Genomic DNA, 19,777 nt, shown 5'->3' on the forward strand with positions numbered 1-19,777 from the left:
TAGAAAAAAACTGCCACTCTGTATGTGGACAGATGTTACCTAGACTTATTCTGGTGATCATATCATAATATAACATTGTCTAATCACTATGTTGTATACCTGAAAACAATATAATGTTGTATATCAATTATACCTCCATAAATAATAACGAAATTTTTAAAAAGATAATTTTTCTCAGAGACTTGCTACTACAGAGAACAAATTATCCATAATACAACAAGGAATGTGAGAGGAAAAAAAAACTGCTGATAAAACTAACTTCTAGGAAATAAAGCAAATTTCATTCCTCTGGCTTATTTTTCTTTTTTCATGTTCTTTATATTGTTGTTTGATTTATGCTTCCTGGTTTACTTAAGTAATATATGATTATAATTGTATTTTTAAAGTAAAATAAAGAAAAGGGGGGACCTTAAACATTTAATATGGTAGAAGTAATAGGACAGGGACATAACTTGGTATAGATAACTTCTGAAATATCCCCCAATCTTTTGACACCTTTATTAGAAGTTTTGCAGTTTTTCTCCCAAGGAGCTCAGTTAGTAAAGTTTGAGAAAAGATGTAAAGGCTTAGTATTATTGTTTCATAACTGTAATAAGAGAATTCTAAAGATTGAGTAATAGATATCAAAGGGCAGATTATGCAAGTGTAAGACAAAAATTGGATTTGATGCCTTTGAATAACCAATTGTTAACTTAAGGAATATGGCTGTGACTTGGACTCTATAAAGGAAACTTCTGAACTGTTGAAACAATACATCTGATTTCTCTTTGAAATATAAATCTTTTTTCCCCTATAAAATCTAATAAACTAGGAAGTAAATAGTGACACTCACACTGGACTTTAACTCTCCAACTAGTCTTCTAGGTTGGTGGGATTTTCTGTATACTTGGATTCTATTTCCAATAAAACAGATTTCTCTGTAAAATAACTGGAAACTTGTCAGTGTTCTACGGGTGGTGCAACTTCTAAATATGAAATTTAAAAAGTATATGGGCATAAATGGGGACATTCTAGTCTATAAACAAACCTGTAGTGGTTTAGCAATCTGTAGAAGTTCAGTCTTGCCTTTGGCCAATAACAAACAAGTTGAAATCTCATGAAGAATAATGGGTCATTTTCAAATTTCTTCATCCATATTTTATAGTTTTCATAGTATAGGTCTTTCACCTCCTTGGATAAGTTTATTCCTAGGTTTTTGGTTCTTTTTGATGCAATTTCAAATGGGATTGTTTTCTTGCTTTCTCTTCTGATATGGAACCACAAAATACCTTGAATTGACAAAGAAATCTTGAGAAACAAAAAACAAAGCTGAAGGCATCATGCTTCCTGACTTCATAATATACTATGAAGCTACAGTAATCAAGATAGCATGGTACTAGTACAAAAATAGATACATTGATCAATAGAATTGAATTGAGAGCCCAGAAATAAATCCATGCACTTATGCTCAATTAATCTATGACAAAGTAAGCAAGAATATACAATGGAGCAAAGATGGTTTTTTTCAATAATTGGTGCTAGGAAAACTGGACAGCTACATGTAAAAGAATGAAGTTAGAACATTCTCTGATACAGTATACAAAAATAAGCACAAAATGGATTAGGAACTTAACTATAAGACCTAAAACCATAAAACTACTTACACTTTTTGACATAAATTGCAGGAATAATTTTTGGCTCTGTCTCAGGCAAAAGAAATAAAAGAAAAAACTAAACAAATGGGACCTAATTAAACTTAAGAGCTTTTGCACAGCAAAGGAAATTATCAAATGACAAAACAAAAAGATAACATACTGAACAGAAGAAAATATTTGCAAAAAATATAACTGATAAAGGGTTGTTATCAAAAATATATAAACAGCTTATACAACTCAATTAAAAAAAACTCATTAAAAATAGACAGAAGAGGCTTCCCTGGTGGCTCAGTGGTTGAGAGTCTGCCTGCCGATGCAGGGGACACGGGTTCGTGCCCTGGTCTGGGAAGATCCCACATGCCGTGGAGCAGCTGGGCCCGTGAGCCATGGCCACTGAGCCTGTGCGTCCGGAGCCTGTGCTCTGCAATGGGAGAGGCCACAACAGTGAGAGGCCTGCATAGCACAAAAGAAAAAAAAAAAAAAAAAAAAAATAGACAGAAGACCTGAATAGACATTTTTCCAAAGAAGATATACAGATGGCTAATGGGCATATGGAAATATTCTCAACATCACTAATCCTCAGGGAAATGCAAATCAAGACTATAATGTGATATCACCTCACACCTGTCAAAATGGCTATGATCAAAAAGATCACAAATAACAAATGTTGGCCAAGATGCAGAGAAAAGGGAACACTTGTACACTGTTTTTGGGAATGTAAATTGCTGCAGCCACTGTGGAAAACAGATTCCTTAAAAAACTAAGATAGAACTGCCATATCATCCAACAATTACACTCCTGGGTATATACACAAAGAAAACAAAAACACTAATTTGGAAAAATATAAGCACCTAAATGTTCATATCAGCATTATTTACAATAGCTAAGATATGGAAGCAAACTAAGTGTCCCTCAACAGATGAAAGAATAAAGAAGATGCAGTATAAATTTATACAATGGAATACTACTCAGCTATAAAAAAGAATGAAACTCTGCCATTTGCAGCAACATGGATGGACATAGAGTGTGTTATGCTTAGTTAAATAAGTCAGACAGAGAAAGACAAATACTGTATGTTATCACTTACATGTGGAATCTAAAAATATAAAACAAATTTATAAAACAGAAAAGAATCAGATTCACAGATAGAACAAAATTGTGTTTATCAGAGGGGAGAGAAAAGTGAGGAGGGGAATGAGAGAGGTAGAATTAAGAGAAGCAAAGTACTATGTATAAAATAGGTAAGCAACAAGGATGTATGTTCAGCAAAGGGAATTATAGGCATTATCTTTTATAGCTTTAAATGAAATAGAATCTATAAAATATTGAATGACTATGCTATACACCTGAAATTAATATAATATTGTAAATCAACTATACTTCAATGAAAAAAAAAATCTAAGGTAATTATCCATATGTATGTTCCTATTACCCTATTCTTAATTACCTCAGAATAATAAAGGACATATATGAAAAACCCACAGCAAACATTATTCTTTTTTTTTTTTTTTTTGCTGTATTTGGGCCTCTCACTGTTGTGGCCTCTCCCGTTGCAGAGCACAGGCTCCAGACACGCAGGCTCAGCAGCCATGGCTCATGGGCCTAGCCACTCCATGGCATGTAGGATCTTCCCAGACTGAGGCATGAACCCGTATCTCCTGCATCAGCAGGTGGACTCTCAACTACTGCGCCACCAGGAAAGCCCAAACATTATTCATGAAAAACTGAAAGCATTTCCTCTAAGATCAGGAAGAAGACAAGAGTGCCCATTCTTGCCACTATTATTCAACATAAGTTTAGAAGTCCTAGCCACAGCAATCAGAGAAGAAAAATAAATAAAAGGAATAAAAATTGGAAAAGAAGAAGTAAAACTGTCACTGTTTGCAGATGACACGACACTATACATAGAAAGTCTTAAAGATTCCACCAGAAAACTACTAGAGCTAATCAATGAATTTGGTAAAGTTGCAGGATATAAAATTAATGCACAGAAATTTCTTGCATTCTCCTACACTAACAATGAATGATCAGAAAGAGAAATTAAGGAAACAATCCCATGTACCATTGCAACAAAAATAATAAAATACCTAGGAAAAAACCTACCTAAAGAGGCAAAAGACCTGTATGCAGAAAACTATAAGAAACTGATGAAAGAAATCAAAGATGACACCAACAGATGGAGAGATATACCATGTTGTTGGATTGGAAGAATCAACATTGTGAAAATGACTATACTACCCAAAGCAATCTACAGATTCAGTACAATTCCTATCAAACTACCAATGACATTTCTCACAGAATTAGTACAAAAAATTTTACAATTTGTATGGAAACACAAAAGACACTAAATAGCCAAAGCAATCTTGGGAAAGAAAAACAGAGCTGGAGGAATCAGGCTCCCTCACTTCAGACTATACTACAAGGCTACAGTAATCAAGGCAGTGTGGTGCTGGCCCAAAAACAGAAATATAGATAAATGGAACAGGATAGAAAGCCCAGAGATAAACCTATGCACATATGGTCAACTTATTTTTGATAAAAGAGGCAAGTATATACAATAGAGAAAAGACAGCCTCTTCAATAAGTGGTACTGGGAAAACTGGACAGCTACATGTAAAATAATGAAATTACAATACTCCCTACCACCACACACAAAAATAAGCTCAAAATGGATTAAAGACCTAAATGTAAGGTCTAGACACTATAAAACTCTTAAAAGAAAATATAGGCAGAAGACCCTTTGACATAAATTGCAGCAAGATCCATTCTGACCCACTTGCTAGAGTAATGAAAATAAAAACAAAAATAAATAAATGTGACCTAATGAAACTTAAAAGCTTCTGCACAGCAAAGGAAACCATGAACAAGATGAAAAGACAGCCCTCAGAATGGGAGAAAATATTTGCAAATGAAGCAATGGACAAAGGACTAATCACCAAAATATACAAGCAGCTCATGCAGTTCAATATCAAAAAAACACAAATGACCAAATCAAAAAATGGGCAGAAGACCTAAATAGACATTTCTCCAAAGAAGATGTACAGATGGCCAGGAAACAGATGAAAAGTTGCTCAACATCACTAATTATTAGAGAAATGTAAATTGAAACCACAATGAGGTATCACCTCACACTGGTCAGAATGGCTATCATCAAAAAATCTACAAACAATAAATGCTGGAGAGGGTGTGGAGAAAAGAGAACCCTCTGACTCTGTTGGTGAGAATGTAAATTGACACAGAAACTATGGAGAACAGTATGGAGGTTCCTTAAAAAAACTAAAAATATAACAACCCTATGACCCAGTAATCCCACTACTGGGCATATACCCTGAGAAAACCATAATTCCAAACGAGTCATGCACCTCAATGTTCACTGCAACACTATTTACAATAGTCAGGACATGGAAGCAACCTAAATGCCCATCGAGAGACGAATGGATAAAGAAGATGTGGCACATATGTACAATGGAATACTACTCAGTCATAAAAAGGAACAAAATTGGGTCATTTGTAGAGACGTGGATGCATCTAGAGACTGTCATACAGAGTGAAGTAAATCAGAAAGAGAAAAACAAATATTGTATATTAACGCATATATGTGGAACCTAGAAAAATGGTACAGATGAACTGGTTTGCAGGGAAGAAATTGTGACACAGTTGTAGATAACAAACATATGGACACCAAGGGGGGAAAGTGGTGGGGCAGGGCGGTGGTGTGATGAATTGGGAGATTGGGATTGACATATATACACTAATATGTATAAAACGGATAACTAATAAGAACCTGCTGTATAAAAATAAAATAAAATTCAAAAATTCGAAAAAGAAAAAATAAAAAAGATACATGTATCCCAATGTTCACGTCAACACTATTTACAATAACCAAGACATGGAAGCAACGCTGTGTCCACCGACAGTGAATGGATAAAGAAGATGTGGCACATATATACAATGGAATATTACTCAGCCATAAAAATAATGAAATTGAGTTATTTGTAGTGAGGTGGATGGAATTAGAGTCTGTCATACAGAGTGAAGTAAGTCAGAAAGAGAAAAACAAATAGTGTATATTAACACATATATATGGAATCTAGAAAAATGTTGCCGATGAACCTATTTGCAGGGCAGAAAAAGGATGCAGATGTAGAGAACGGACTTGTGGACAGAGTGGGGGAACGGGAAGGTAGGACAAATTGAGAGAGTAGCATTGACGTATATACATTACCATGCGTAAGATAGCTAGTTAGTGGGAAGCTGCTGTATAGAAAAGGGAGCTCAGCTTGGTGCTCTGTAATGACCTAGAGGTGTGGGATGGAGGGAGTGAGAGGGAGCCTCAAGAGCGAGGGGATGTATGTATACATAAAGCTGATTTGCTGTGTTGTACAGGAAAAACTAACACAACATTGTAAAGCAATTATATTCCAATAAAAAAAAGAGAAATCATGTGACTTCTATAAGAATATGGGATTATAATGATCAATAAGAGTCTGACAACTCTAATACTTTATTGTTTTATATAAAATTTTTGACTATCAGGATCTGAGTCAAAAATCACAAACAGATAGCCTGTGGAAGAGATGTGCTTCACAGATGTGCTTTGTCTGCCCTTTTACCCCCTACACTATTTTTAAGAAATTTGAATTATTTGACAACAATGACAAAATTAACAAATTAGGACTGTTCTATGAACTTTTTTATATAATATGACTTCATCAAAGAAGTGGCTATACCATCATATTCCTAAGTCACACCCCACTCAATTGGAGATGATTATATAGGACATTTATACCAGGGCATGGAATCTAGAATCTATCTTGGTATGGAAAAGAACATTTAATTTTGAGGATTCTGAATGTATTTCAGTGTTTCAATTCTAGACCCTTCTGTGAGAGTAGGTTTCATCTGTAAAATGGAGATGGAGTGCCAAGGAAGCTTAGGAAGAGAGAGCAAGGGAGAACCTGCTTCAGAAATAAGGCCTTCTAAAATTGTTGCTACAATTGCTATTATGTGTGGATTGGATTATTAGAGATTGACTATCAGGCCTTTTCATTATAAATTATAAAATACAATCTCATATTAAACTTTTTCTAAGATGGAAGCCAGGAAATTTAGGTTCCTATTCTGACTGCCATGAAATGGGCTGTCTTTGAGACTTATTTGCAGAAACAGCCTCACAAGTTTGCTGAAGAATAAAATAAGGTAATTGATGGAGGTCTCTTAGCATGCTATGGTTTTATATATATATGAATTTCCTGAACCTAATTTTATATATATAATTATAGAGAGACTGGATCCATTACTGTTTGTAGCTTAATAATTTAGGCTTTCACAATGGGCTGTTAAGAAACCTTTAGGCCAGAAATCCTGATATTGTAACCATTCTGATTTGGGGACTGGAGATCTAACTTTTTCTTCCTTATTTACCATTCTTTGTAAATATAGTCCTGAGCAACTGTTCAGGTCATTAGATAATTAGAATCTTAGTGTTGAAAAGCACATTCAAGCTGATGAAGTCTACCCTCCTATTGGAAGGTATACTTTAAGAATAATGACTATCGAATAGAAGTTAATTGAGCCTTGAAATGCATATTCTTTGCCATTTCACTTTCTAGCATGCACAGTTGGGATTCGACCCTTGGTCTTCAGGCAGGGACAGTCGGTTGCCCACAGTAGGGAACAAGAATCTCGTGAGACTGTGCAGCATCCCTTCTATCCATTCTCCTTAGAACATCTTGGTTGAGCCTATCTGAATGTAGGGGATGCTCGGAGTCCTTCTGTGCCTAGTTCTTTCAGGACAAGAGGCAATCTTAGATGGAGGATGATTTGGTAATTGCTCTGTGACAGTTTCTTACTGTGTTTTAAGCATTGTAGCCTACTTGAGAGCAAGGACTGTTCATCTATGTTCCTTCATAGAAATTATTTCTGTGTCTTCTGCAGCAAAGGATCCCTATATGTCTTTCAAGAGAGTTTCACCATGATGAATTTGTTGGATCCACACAACAATTCTGTGTATAGTCAAGATCATTCCCATTTTACAGAGAAGTAAGTAAGGTGGAATGACTTGTTTAAAACTGATAGAACAAATAAGCAGCAAAACTGGAACTGAAATATTTTCCCTAATTGGTTCTGTGCAGTTTCTGCTATTCCACTTTTGGATGTAGTATCTGTCTTAAAGCTACTACTCTACAATTTTCTATGTAGACCAAAATGATAAAGCAACTTCTCAAAACTCCTTTCAACTTGTATTCTATTGGCTAGTTGAGTCTTTATTTCTATACTAGAAAACTCGTTTTCCCGAATTACCTATATGAATTCCTTAATTCAGCACAATTATCAGTTAATTTACTAAAAAGGTAGTTTGCATGATCCTTTGCATTAAATGCAATTACATTCAAACGTATATTGCATGCGATACTGAAAAGAAAATCACCCAGATAACACTGATTATTCATTGAGTTATGAAATATGGAGTAGATCCTACAATTAATGTAACTCCATTTATTTATATAGTAATTCTCAACAATTCTAAGTTCTATTGGCCATTTGCAGGTTGATACTGTTATATAGTACTAACAGATGTTAAATTAGTTTATAAAAACACCTAGGAACAACTGTAGCAGCAGATTGCTTGTAAGTAATAGGCAAGATTATAAAATTCAGATAACATGAAATGCAATAGGTTTATACTGAGACAAAGAAAAATACAAATAAATATTAGAGACAGGATGTTGAATAGACTAAATTAAGATTAAACCAAAACAAATGGATTCAATTTAAGTTAATATCATTAATAATAAAAGTAATTCAGTACGTACCTTCCTGTCATGGAACTCCCATGCTCCTCTCATTCATTTTTGAGATGTTTGCTATTATATATTCCTTTGAAACTCATGATAGTTCTTCCTACATATAAATGCATTTATTATATATAGAAAATTAGCAATTCATAGAAAATGATGAATAAAATTTACCTAGAAAATAGGGGTTTATAAAAAGTCCCGGGCTTCCCTGGTGCCGCAGTGGTTGCGAGTCCGCCTGCCGATGCAGGGGACACGGGTTCGTGCCCCGGTCCGGGAGGATCCCACATGCCGTGGAGCGGCTGGGCCCGTGAGCCATGGCTACTGGGCCTACGCATCCGGAGCCTGTGCTCCGCAACGGGAGAGGCCACAACAGTGAGAGGCCCGAGTACCTTTAAAAAAAAGAAAAAAAAAAAAAAAAGTCCCATCTTCCCTCTAATTCTATGAATAAGCTGGTTATTGCAATCAGTGAAACTAAGATTTTTCAATCATATTCTAATGGAAACAGGAGTGCCACCTTCATACAAGTGACATGTCCATATAATGAGGCTGGATTTGATTCCATTTGATTTATCTTCAGAGGTGTGTTATGCAATAAAAACATCAACAATAATACAATGGCTGCTTGAAAACAAAACAAAACAAAAACAAAAAAATAAGCATTTCTACCCTCCAGAAGTTTTTGTTGTCCACATTAGTTTAAATAAGATCGAAATTTCTCAACCACTGTTGCAGATTATCTGAGATAAACATTGGTGAAAGGGAGGACATTTTTGAGAGATGTTATTAATGGTATTTCTCTGTAAAAATATGCCAGAATCTCTGATGAAAATATGTACTCTTGCTGAAAACTGTTAATTAATAAGAATTTTTGATATCTGGATTTGTAGGGGAGGAGAGAGAGAGGTCAATTTGGTGAGAAATTTGAAAGATGTATACAGGTTAGATTCTAAAGAGCATTTTAATTCTGTTCAGTAAAATCATTTATTACTCCTGATACAAAAGAGCCAGCCCTGTTGATTCTCAATGCTTTTTAATGCATTGTGACTAGCATTACAATGACTGGTGCAACACAATGTGTAGAGGAAAAAGTTTTGTCTCCCTCTCCCTCTCTCTCACCAATCAATATGCTGGAAGAAAATGTCACAGACTCCATTGAAGGTAATAGGTTTAGATCACCATTACACTTTCTATTCAATGAGCTGAGGCTGTTTGGGCTATTTCTGTTGGAAAATTCACCTGTTTGAAAGATTTATTTTATTCAATGCAGTAGAACAAAACAGCAGAGCAGTGAGTCTGCTCCACCTCCAGCTTGTACCCTTCCTTCTCTCTGTTGCAGATGCATTCCAGTCCCCACTATACAACCTGGTCTAATTGAAATATATGGAAACCTCAGAGGCAGGGCCGTTGAAAAAATGTAGCAGAAAAAGCAGGCATAAGTTTTTCTTTGTAACCTTCCTTCTACTTCTCCCATTCCATCCTGGATGTGGTGCCTTCCTAGTCTCTCCTCCCAAGCTTCTCTAAACCCTCTGTCATAATATGCTCCATGCTAGCCTGCCCTTTGTAAGAAGCCCTGACCTGGGGTCATCCCATTCCTTCTGCTGTCCTTGTCCTGGGACCAGTATTATGATCCATCCTAGGTAATTAAACTTATATCACACCTAGGCTCAGTTGTTCTTGCAAATACTGGGGTAATGGCTTATCCCTTCCAGATACTCCTGCACATTAGAAGATCATCATCTTATTCTTAATGAGTACCTCCTACAAAAGGCTTAGGAAAAGGGAACAATCTCTTCCATCCTTCTATAAGCCTGACTCAAAGATTTTTGGCAATGGAATTTTGGTTCATTCTTTCATGTATAAGTGGTGCTGAGAGGGGTATTGTGGGTGGGCAGGTGGGGGTTCAGTCAATTCACAAACTATATCACCTCTGAACTTCCATTTTTTATCTGCCATTCCTCAATTTTCATGTAAAGTAATGTGCAAATGCAGCTTCAAATCCTCCATCCAAACAGATTGGTGTCCTTAAGTCTGATCTAAATAAAATTGAAACCAACATTGGGTATGTCCAGATGTCTCCCTTCTAGAACCTGAAAATACACAATTGTCAGAATTAGTTATGACCTTTTTTTTTTTTTTAAGCCGTATTGCCTGAGGTCAGTCAGCACGTAAGTTTAGAGTCCCTTTGCTGTCTTATCAGAAGTGTGACCATGGCTAGTTGACATTATGGCTTAGTTGTTTCATTTACCAAGTCTCTAGGTACTTTATGGTTTTTAGGGATAAATGCTTACTTCAGACTTGCTGTAGAGCTGGGGGAAAAATGATGTAAGTAAGGCAATTAAAGTACTTAGCAAATATCTCACCTTGTTAATACCTATTTTAAAAATTATTTAACTCTTTTTATAAATGAAATAATTAAAATGATCAAACCCGTAAGATGTTTAAATGAATGAGTTGGTCAGTGTTCTTTCACCTGATGAACAATCAACACTTTGGAGTTTAGAGCATTTACATGGAAGAGAACACAAATGGTGTGGTGGGGAAAGGAGAGACATGGTGAGAGACTCAGCAGGGCCCCATTTTCTTCCAAGATAAACATTGATAGAATACATGGACCACATTTCAACTAATCAAATGATGCATGCAACTTAGTTATCAAAACAAAAGTCTTTGGTATTATTACCCTATGAGTAATATTTATGCTGGGTCATTAAAAATTCAGATTCCAAAATTCTGAATGTTCTTAGGCCCTCAAATCACTTAACCAAGCAAAGAGAATTCTCATGTTAATGAGGGCAAAAAATTGGATTCTCCAGTTTACAGAGTATACTGAACTGAACAAAATTGTCAGCATAACATTTAAATTACTTTTTTGATAAGCTTGGCCATTTACAAATCATCAGACAATTACATCTTCCAAAAACTATTTAGCATCAATTCACTCTGCCTTTTCAACAGTGCACTTGACTAATTCCAAATAAATTTTAAAAAATTACCTAGCAGATTGCAAGAAACTGACCAAAAACAATTGCTAAGGTTTTAAATTATATATTGTTAAGCAAAAAAGTTTTCCTTTGCTTCATCATCCATGTTCCAGACATTAACCCTTTAGAACAAAGAAAAAGACAACACTGAACATGGGACCTAAGACCAAGTTTCATCATAAGACTTCCTGTTAAAGAATTTTTATTAGTTCGTATGCTACATTTGATGGCATAGTGTGACGTCATTTTTTACACCTTTCTACATGTAAGGTCATGCCTTTGGCCCTGCAATTTCTGATTATTAACGACAGGCTTATTAATAGAAGAGAAATTAGAACTTACAGAATGATACTAATATTGAGGGAATCCAAATCGAGGCCCTAATAGTCATAGCATTCTCCCACAAACCAGTGAAATCATTAGAATCGATTCCTCTCCACAGCCACTCTCCTAGGTCCTTAGGACTCCACTTCTTGAAACACCTAGTGAACTCTCCTCTAAAATCTGTTTGGAGGAAAAGATCTAAAATCATAGGGCTTGGACAGTAACTCTATCTAAAAATCCCTGAGGTCAGAGAACATTACTGTCTTCTGGGAATCGAGTTTGACAAATGCTGTTTCAATATACCCATATCTCAAGTGTGTATGTATGAATGGGTATGGAATATTCTGTATTCAAATATGGGGTACTCCTTTAATTCAAAATATGTCTTAGTTACCCCCACAATCAGCTGGCATTTCATCAGAGAAGTTTCTTTTTTTAAATTATATTAGTTTTAGCATTTCTTAATGAGAAAAATAAGACTTTTCATTTAAAAGTGAATAAATAATATGTAATATAAATGAAAATGTCAGTAGTAAATAGCCCCATGATTTATTTTTTGTCTGAGCCCTCTTCTGGCATTCTCCATTTGCCTTCAGGAATGATGGCCTTGTAACGTGAAGACTGAGATGGCTGCACCATCGAGTTATAACAAGCAAATTCCCCTGACTCAGTACACGGTCTTCCACATAGCCTTGTCCTTGAACATGCATGTCCTTATGAGCTGGACTCATTTGGTGTGGTGTTTGATGTAAACCATCAAGGTGATGAATTCTTCTTGATTAAAGAGATGTGAATGTCAAAAGTCTTGATAGATATAATGTCCATCAAAGATGTTTCAAAATCCAGTCAGAGAAAGTAATTCAACTTCTCCAGGTTCTATTCTGCTCCCAAAGGCAAGAGGGGCTTCTGAGGAGTTGGCAGTCTTTGGTTAAATGATATATAATACTTTCCTCCTGTAAATCAGGGTCTTGTGGGGACTTGAGAAAGGTGAAAAGACTGCTGTTGCTCCAGTTCACACTTTCTGTCAAGGGGATGACATTATAGGACAGTGATCAAGTAAAGAGGTTTTAACAGACCAGTGGCCAAAAATCCTCCACTGAGGACAGTTTTGGACAAAAGTAATGAATTTGATTTACAACAGCTACTGGTCCTAGAATAGATTTGAGCCTCCTGTCTCTCTGTAATTGTTAAAAAGAAAGAGAGAGCAAGAGAGAGAACACAGAGGAACATTTTAACCCTTTGTATAGTACTGTTGTCGTTCTTATCATAGTAGTTATTTTATCCACTATATGGTCCTAAATTTAATTTCATTTAAAAGTTATAATAGTCTCTTAGCTGAAGTGCATACAACTGATTATTAATTTAGTTTCAGGGAATGAATACTAAAGAAAAAAAGATACCAATTAAATTTCAATTGGCTATTTTTTAAAGCTGCAAACAGCAGAATCCCCATTTCAATTTAATTAACTGGGAGAGGGAGTTAGAGAAACAAAAACCTTGTACTTTCATATTTTGTACTTGTATTTCCATATTTTTAAAAGACATTTCTTTTCTAGATGAACAAGAATTGAACATTTAAAACCAATAACAAAACAGATACCACTGACGAGGGACCATTACCATTGTCATTATTACAAATTTGTATTATATTTTGCTACAAACCCAAACAAAAGCCTCTGTGAGAATGATTCTCACTCTATTTTCTTTCTTGCTCAAGTTTGAAACCACCAGGAAAGATTAGGATCAAAATTTGTCAAACTATCCCAGAGAGAAACTCAAAAATGACATATTTCAGTGCATGAAAGAGAGACTGTCCCTTGTAGAAGAAGGAATATTCCTCTGTTGATAGAAAGTAAAGTGCAAGGGGAAGAAAACAAATTCAGAAAATTATTTTCCTTTAAGCCATACAGCTCATCTTCTTCCTTTCTTTTAGCATTTGTTTTCCCTATAGGCCAAAGCCAGCTTTATGGTTAGGTAGAGAATTCAGACCAACCAAACACATGAGGGTTCCAGATATCTTCTTTGACCTAAAACAAACAGTACCATAATTTCTACCATTCCTTCTGTCTTTTTAGAAGCTTTCTAAATGCAAAAGTCTTCCCAGAAATGTGAAGTAGTAATAACTTAACTTTGATTTGATTTTTGGGGTACCTAGAGTATAATGGGAAAGAGTTTTATTTTCCAGGGTTTTAATTGGATAAATATCTGGAAGGTATGTTGCTATTTTTAGGCTACTGGAAGGGTGCATAGGCCAGAGGTGTTTGCAGTTAGAGGTAAGGAAACCAGAAAGAGCAGATTTGAAAGTTTCTACTTGCCTTTCTATCTATTGATCAATGGATCACTTAATCATGTATCTACCTTTCTCCCTAAAAAAAGAAAGAAGAAAAAAGAAACTTTGTCTGCAATGCTGGGCACAGAGCACATAAAGAAACCATGGTGGATGAATTGATGTAATTAGAGATTACTAACAAAGAAAAAAATGTGAACCCACTCTCAAAAACTTCATACCTTCGTTTACATTTGTCAGAACTTCAGTTTAAAGACAGAACTCAACATCTCTAAGTTGTGTTATGAGAAGTTGTGTTTTCAGGGTCCACAGCCTGTGGTAGTCTCTCTTCCCCCAAGACCATCCAGAAAGGTCGTATTCGAAGATGGGGATTCTGCTCCATTTCCGCCATGGAGCTGTAACTGGGTATTACCTAAGCTCTCCAAGCTTTACTTACCTTATTTAGATGACTCCACAAATATTTATGGAGCCCTTTTAGAGCTGGTACCGCCCCAGACACTGGGACTATACCAGTGAACAAAGGAAGCCTCAGCTGATCAGGGAGAGACAACAAATGGATCAACATGTAAAGATATGTCAACATAAGAAGGTTTTGGAGAAAAGAAAAGCTACTTGAAGGGTTTGGCTGCTAGGGTGGGGCCTAAAGTTTCCTTTAGGGAAGTTTACAAAGGTCTTTCTAGTAAGGTTTAGTCTGGGAAGAGAACTGAAGACTCGGAAAAAATCCATTGTGGGTGAGCCCAGCGGTGGGAATGAGCTATATCTTCTCTAAGTGTACTTAGGAAACAGTCATATCCAGAGCACAGGAGTGAGGCAAGGGATGGGAGGAGAAGAGGACCAGGAGGTAGGGGCTTAGGAAGGATGTGGAAGAAAAAGATTGGATCCCATCCAATGGGCTTTGTAGCCATTGTAAGAATTCTGCTGTTACTGTGCCTGAGGAGAGAAACTATTGGTGAGTTTTGAGCTGAAGATGGACTTGATAGTATTCACATCTGATGTGAATGTGAATGATTATCATATTGATATCTTGTACTATTATGAAAATAAAATGAGATAATGCCTGAAAAGCCAGCACATAAAAGTTGCTATTGGGCTTGAATATACAAATTGTAGAGCCTATTCCATGGGCTCATCTGCCTCGTCATCAATGTTCTCTCCTGTGTGGGCTTTGCCACCCAACTAGCCTGTTAGCTCCTTGAAAACAGGACCATTTTGTACCTTTCTTTCTGTCAAAGGATCTAGATTTGCACATAGTGGCTGACTTAAGTTTTTGTGGATTGATTGGTTGCTATTAATATTAGTAAAACTGTCTGGTAGGCATCAACTCCCACTGTAAGCAAATCTTATGTTCGGTTGGTAGGAATGTACAAGCAAGGCTGGGAAAAATCTCCTTGCGAAGAATGAGAGCAGTATATCCTCCAGTAATTATTCACTCAGACCCTTGTTCCTGAAAGTCTTTCTTTCTAAATTTCCCTCAAAGTATCTAGCAAAGAATTGGATATAATTTTGAACAATATGTTTTAAGATTGTTTAATGAGACTGTGAATGAAAAGAAATAATCCCACAGTACATATTTACATTTTATAAGCTTAGTGAAAATGTACCTTCTCCTGTCCCATTTCAGAACTACAGTCTGATTTGAAGTTACTCTTTCTGTATTAGAGCAAAATATGTGTTGACCATCCATAATGTGTAAAAAGCCTCAGGGCATGTAGCAGGCAAAGTTGTACCTCTGCCTGGGGCTACATGTGATTGTGGACAAAACACTGAATCCTTGTCAGAGGACACAGACCCTTGGCTGACTTTTGCTACTTGGGGCAATAGGACCCAGGCTGGGCTTTATTGCCCAGTTTCTTCAATTACAAATGCAGGTGCAGACATATGCTGTGTAAAAAAATCTCAGGGATGTGGTGATAATCAAGCACGAAAATATATATAAAATCATTTCTTAAATTGCTTTAAGGAGTCAGGGTGCAGCATCCCCCAAATAAAGCCTATAGGGGCATTTAGGATTAGGCAAACAAATGTTCAGGTAGTAAATACCATAGTAAACCTTGTAAAAAGAGTGATTAATATGCACCGTAGCAATCAGAGAAAGCTACTTGAAGCAGGTGAGCTTTAAGATGGATTGAAAAGTTACAATTTTCCAATTTTACCTTGTAATTCAATGTCAGGCTTCTGGTGAAGTCACTCTTTAGCTTCATTTAACTTGCTCACTTTGCCTTCTTTCTTGGTCTTTATCTTTTAAAATTCCAGGTGTAGGGCTTCCCTGGTGGCGCAGTGGTTCAGAGTCCGCCTGCCGATGCAGGGGACACGGGTCCGTGTTTCGGTCCAGGAAGATCCCACATTCTGTGGAGCGGCTGGGCCCGTGAACCATGGCCGCTGAGCCTGCGCGTCCAGAGCCTGTGCTCCGCAACGGGAGAGGCCAAAACAGTGAGAGGACTGCGTACCGCGCGCGCGCGCACACACACACACACACACACACACACACACACACACACACACACACACACACACATATTCCAGGTGTACATTACGTTCTATTTTAAAATTAATTTAGACAAGAAGATCCTATTTGTTCTTTTACTTACGTCTCATATTTCTTCTTTTTTTTCCTAAACAGTCTTGAATTTTCTTTATTTTTCCCCTCTTCAACTGGGTTTCTGAGATCCTGCAAATTCAGGGATCTACCACCTACCACACTTTCCCTGAGAAATTCTGAGAGGAGTCTTGGATTATATAAGCACTGTCTACCTCTGGCAGCCATTTTGAACTTCATGCTTCCCTCATTAATGTCTCAAAATGTAGCTGATTGCCTCTGTGACCCCTTAATTAAAGACAATTAAAAGTTGCTGGGTTACCATGGGGATGACTGATTACCCAGCGGAGTTCACATTTGAGAAGATGAACCCTCAACAGTCCTCTTGCATGAAAAACAAGGACTTAGCCCTCAGGCCCTATTATTTCATTCCCACAATATTAGGAAGTTACCTAAGCTCTTATTAAGGTTGGAACTCCAGCCCCTTTTTGAATAGAGTTATCCTGCAAAACAATTTCTCAAGTGTCTCTTTATTCCCCTTTCTCAGGCTCCTTCTTTAATCTGCTACCACAGAATGGTAGAGATAAAAATGTACTTAAAAAGCTAAACAAGTTAAGAAAGTTAACTAACTAGATACCATTGGAGTCTGTTGCATATCCTAGATTCAGGGAGGGAGCCTTCCAGACTGTTCCCCATCCCCTTGATCCCAGACCAGTTTTTATTAAGTTGTGAGCAGAACAGTATGCACTGTCCCTGACTCTTTGCTGCAGTCCTGGGTTGACAAAGGCAGGCACAAACTGCTCTCTGATTGCTATTTCTCCCCATTGTCTAGTTATTTTTGCCTGGACCACTACCTTCTTTTTTTTTTTTTTTTTTTAATTAACAACAGAAAGAAGATGGAAAAGCCAAAAAGTTATTTTTTCCATTTAGTCTGTTATTTTAGAATACCATTAACTGACCTGATCCTTCCTCCTAGTTTCTATTTATTTTTCCTTATTTTGTGTTAGTGAACTCCCTAATCCTGTGCTTGCTTGGATATACTTCAAGATTTCTGTGGAAGACAATCTTCCTTAAAATGTCAAGGTTATCTCAGAAATCAATAATCCTTATACACAGTAGCCTCAATTCCTACCTGGATGGCCTTGTCAGTGCCATCTGACAGGCTGGGTTTTCTGCCCCCTACAGCTGCTTCTGTCCAATGAGTGGCTGTTCCACCCCTCAATCTGGTTCTCATCCACTCCCAGCATATAGAACCCCTGAAGGAGAATCTTAACATACCCAGACCCCTCCCAAAAGTTTTTGCCTTCATTAAGTTACTCAAAAGATGTTTAACTGCTTTTGCCTCAAAAGGCTAATAAAGCATGTATGGGCCCCTCTTATGTCTATGTATAAAAACTCACAACTTTTTCACATTTATTTGACATGTCATCCAAGCTGTTTGTCCTCACTAATTTCAGTGGATTCTACCTTCAGGAGTTCAGTGAATTCTATCCTCCAGAGTCCCAGGAGTTCTAGGTAGTTTCTTATTATGATCATGGTTTTCTAGACCATTAATTGACCAGTGTGTCTTCTTAATTATAATATTTGTCTTCCACTCCTGCAGCATGAATCCCCATGTTCAGGACAGAAGTCCATCTTTCTAGAGGCTCCTAGGCCTAGCATTGGGATCAGAGGAAGATCAGTACACATAGAGAAAGATCTTATATTATCTAAACTGACTCCATGCAATATTTCATTTGGTAAATTGAATGAGAGAATAAATCACTTTTTAATAAACCTCACCCTCTTTAGTAGTTATGACTTTTTTGAAAATGTTTGATTAGAATTTTGAATTTCTATTTAATCCCAATCACTCATACCATCTAAAATGCCTGGTTTGAAGGGGTGAGAGTGGTAACCCACAAATGTACTCAACTCAAGGGAAATAGTAGAACAATGCATTCCCTATGTTTCTTCCAATTCTTCCTACCACTGTGTAAGTTCTTCAAAAAAAAACACACACTGCATTTGGATTCTAAAAAAAATGTGATTACTATTACAGTGAGCTTCTTTAATGCACCCTGCATGTAATGCCCCAGCAATCCTTGACTGATTTGCTACCTTCAGAATAAAATAATCTTAATAGTTTTTAAAGCCAATAAGCAGAAACTAATTTCGAGAGCCTGCTTTGTGCACGTTAGATCCTGGCCATGGCACTTAGTATTTTCCACAGATAATTGAAGCATAATAGGTGTGAAAGGCTGACAATTTGGACTTTGTAGGTGGTGAGGAAAGGGTCACTGGTGAGGCCACCTATCCTTTGTTCGTGTGCAGCACAGCCATGTTTCAAGTAGTCCTGGGGTAAGGTTCCCTCGCACTGTGCTCTCAGCAGGACGCTAGCCTGACCTGTAGAGACCACCTCGGAGAGCATGTGTAGTTCACTTTCCGCGACCGGCTCCGTCCTTGATCTCCTTGCTGTAACTGACATCAAGGTGACCAATTAGTGGGCACCATGATGGTGTTTTCTGTGATGTTCGAAGGGCGCAGAGGTCACGGAGATTCAAGCCTTGCTCACTCCCGGGAGGCTGCACAAAGCCATGTCTCTGAAGTCTGACTTCAACACAGCATCCCACAAAGGAAGGTATGGCTCCTTTTTTGAACTTGACCAGGAACCTGCTTGCAGAGCAGGGGACTGAAGTGCAGCTGCTCCAGCAACTTTGAATAGTAAAGACATTTGCTGATTGCCAAAACTGAGCTTTACCCTGTGACAAGGTAAACCGGGTCATTCTCAAGGGGAGATGAAGGCAAGACGACCAGAAAAGAAAAGACAGCTTTCAAGGTTTTAGGGACCGGGGGACTAAAACTCTATGGTAAGTGAATAGGCACATACCATTGTTTTCTTTCAACTTCCTATTCCACTAAACATTTTGCCAATAATTGTTTTACATCATGGGTAACAGTCATGGAACCTTATTTTATGTCTCTTTAAAATTTGCAAAGTGTTTTGCCATTCTAGCAACCTTGGTGAGTTAAGGAGATTAATTGTCTGCAAGTATCTGATGAAGCAAAACGAGACTGTTAGAAGCCTGTAGTCCTATGTATTCTTTGCTTTGGTTAGTTGTAAAGAGGACAGGGCCAATCCAGTGAGTTCAGGATGAGGAGATGGATGATCCCGATTGGGTGGACAAGGTACCAGCAAGGCAGGTATCCCTGAGAGAATCAGGCAGGAGGCTGCT

The sequence above is a fragment of the Kogia breviceps genome, chromosome 15 (assembly GCF_026419965.1).
Source record: "Kogia breviceps isolate mKogBre1 chromosome 15, mKogBre1 haplotype 1, whole genome shotgun sequence".
Taxonomy (NCBI): Eukaryota; Metazoa; Chordata; class Mammalia; order Artiodactyla; family Physeteridae; genus Kogia; species Kogia breviceps.